The 2,922-nt window shown below is 44.8% G+C and overlaps 1 long non-coding RNA gene across 1 annotated transcript; it reads right to left on the bottom strand.

Moving 5' to 3' along the window:
* Positions 1 to 1,281: 1,281 nt before the first annotated feature.
* On the bottom strand, positions 1,282 to 2,468 carry LOC143757551 (uncharacterized). The gene is made up of 2 exons (XR_013210628.1): positions 1,720 to 2,468; positions 1,282 to 1,624 (listed from the first exon to the last, which is right to left on the bottom strand). It is a non-coding gene; the product is annotated as an uncharacterized LOC143757551 (long non-coding RNA).
* Positions 2,469 to 2,922: the final 454 nt, after the last annotated feature.

Consider the following 2,922-nt stretch of genomic DNA (forward strand, 5'->3'; position numbering starts at 1 on the left):
TAAATTAGCCTTAAATGGTCGCAACCGTCACGGGGGATTTTGCAGCTGAGCCATACCTTGAGTTAACTGGTTCAATTGTTGCTGTTGCTTTCTAAGCATGTCACTTAGTTCACTTATTTCTGACACTGCTGAACCACTGCTATTACGATGCTGATGTCCCTGTACCCCATACTGAATGCCATAAGCAGATGGGACAGACTGAATTCGACCGCTCACCCCACCAGGCATACCTTCTCTTTCCCAAAGAATAGCTTCGCTGCGAATATCGAACAAGGTAGCAGTGGGTTGACGACGCACTAGTTGCTTAAGTTCGCGTCGAAGAGCACAATCATTAACATATTAAACGAACTGGTCTCTTAGCAAAATTTCACTATTAGGCATACCATGAGGCGATTCACTTTTCACCTTTTCCAGAAGACTCATCAGGGCCAAGGAGAATTCCACCAATGTCTCCCCCTCCTGCTGTCTTCTGGAAAAGAAAGACTCCTGGAGCGCTACATAAGACTTTGTGCAACCATACAAATCACGCAACACCTGAATAATTCGATCCGGATCCTCCCTCTCGTCCCTAGACCGATAGCGAATCTCCTCCCTCGCTTCTCCCTCCAGATGATCAAACAGAAAAAATGCCTGATCCGCTGTAGACAGATGGCGAAGCCGCATACAAGCCTGGGCCTCCTCCACCCACTCATTGATGCCAATGCCCGACCGGCCACTAAACTTTGGGCACTTACGATCCTGGGGAATGAAAACAAAACGCTCCGGGGCCGATCCACCAGCACCAATACGTGGGGGATCCGCGGCCACAGGAATAGCAACATTGGATGGACCCGGTTGCGCAACAGACACTGGCTCTTGCCGCAGCCTTTCATTATCAGCTTTAAGTTGAGCTACTAAATCTCTTAACTCACGCAATTCATCCTCCATTTTTGCAACTGCACAAGCACTTACCGCAAATATAACGCAAGGTTGACTTGTGCCAATCAACCACAAAAATGGACTGCCACGGTCTGCTCGTTTGGTTCCTACAGAAACACAAGGAAAGAAAAAAAAAGGAAAAAAACAACAAAAACACCCACGTCTCTGTACTATACAAGAGGGAACCCTGCCGACTACGCCAGAATGTGGCGAGTGGGTGCGGTTGAGACACAAGCTCAAGTTGATTTATTAATAAAGAACTCCGACTACGCCACCCTGGGAGTTAAATCCCAGGGAAAACACTAAATATTGAGCAAAGCACACAGGTTAAGTTCCCTCATAAAGTTAGACAAGAGACGTGAGTATAATACAAAAGTACAAAGGTTTATTAATACAAAAAATGATTAAAAATGTTGGACACTAAGACCCACATCAACCACTAACAACCCCACTTCAGATTAAAGAAACAAACAAACCAATATAACAATATATAGCTGCAAAGCAAGTACCCAAATTATAACAGCAGGGCTGGGGCTCCAAACGAAGAGGAATCACTGTGGAGTTCGGTGTTACGGGGCACACGTTCACGCGCACACACACCCGTGCAGCCTAATCACACTAACACACTGTCGGTACACTGTGTACACGATAAGAAAGAACCACCACCACAAGGAAGAACAGCACTCCAGCCGTGGGACCCCAGCTCCTGCAGTAGAAAATAAGAACAAAAAGAAACTATACAAATGAACATAGAAATAGCCATAAAGACATTTTAAAATAAGAAAAAGGAAAACCAATGACCTAAAAGGATCAACGAGTTGATCTGGGAGATTATTGAAAAGCAATTTCACTCAGTAGATGTTCACACACCCAAACGGGATAACATTAATGGATCTCACATCACATACATCCAGATAACCACTTTGTTGGTTGTTTTAAATAAAGCAGAGAAAGAAAAAGAGTTAAATCCAAGAAACAAAACAAAAAATATATGAAGTAGGGCACTAGAACGACACGATAAAAGAATCAAATGAGCAGTCCCCTGGTTGTTATGGTGATGATCACGTCAGCGCGGCTATCAACCGCAGCGCTTTAACAGCGTGAGAGCAGCCACAAACGAATCACTACGGAGAGCGAGCAGTCCCCTGGTTGTTATGATGATCGCATCGGCGCGGCTGTATCAACCGCCGCGCTTTAACAGCGTGACAACAGCAACAACAAATCTCAGTAGAGAACGAGAGGGAGAATCCTAAAACGACATAAAAGATGTTACCAATCATCGTACTATCACAGTCCCAGTCATGGTTGCATTTAAACACTTACCATCAGGATATTATGTCAGATAGCACACTTTATAGCCACGGATTGGTCACAGTCATGCCCATCGATAGCACAATGGGATACAGGGAATCACGCCTATTTAGTGCGCAAAAGGAGTGTTAAACCCACACAACACTATATATCGAGCGCTTAACAATAAACATACCTGCAAGGCGATCAATAGCACATCCACCAGAGAGCGCGAACGGTCAACAGCACCAACACATAAAGCTACAGCCACCATGGACACGAGCAAACAAACGGGGGAAGACGGACGTGACGCATCCCGGTTGACAACCAATCAGCCTTTAAATGGGAAGTACCGTTTGCTGATAGGCCAATATTCCTGTCAATCACCTAATCCCGTTACATTCACAAAAGTTCACAATGCTGCTACAGATGCAATATAATGTAGACAACGTTAAATAAATACCTTTTCGTCAGGTTAGATATTGATGATTAATCACTCAAACCCCTTTCTCACTACATAACCGGCGGACTCGCGCGTCCTCCATGTCTGTAGTTTTTTAACACTTTTCACTCGTGTTTGTAGTTCTAACCGAATCCTCGTCCAACGCGCGATGGGTTGTGGGCAATATTAGCCATTAGAGTGTGCATCGATCTGCACTTCGGATTCTGACCGGAAATAGTAGACCATCCGGGTATCTTTGGAATACTCATTTC

Source organism: Siphateles boraxobius, unplaced genomic scaffold (genome assembly GCF_051911475.1).
Source record: "Siphateles boraxobius isolate OS27281-9 unplaced genomic scaffold, OSU_SipBor_1 11, whole genome shotgun sequence".
NCBI lineage: Eukaryota > Metazoa > Chordata > Actinopteri > Cypriniformes > Leuciscidae > Siphateles > Siphateles boraxobius.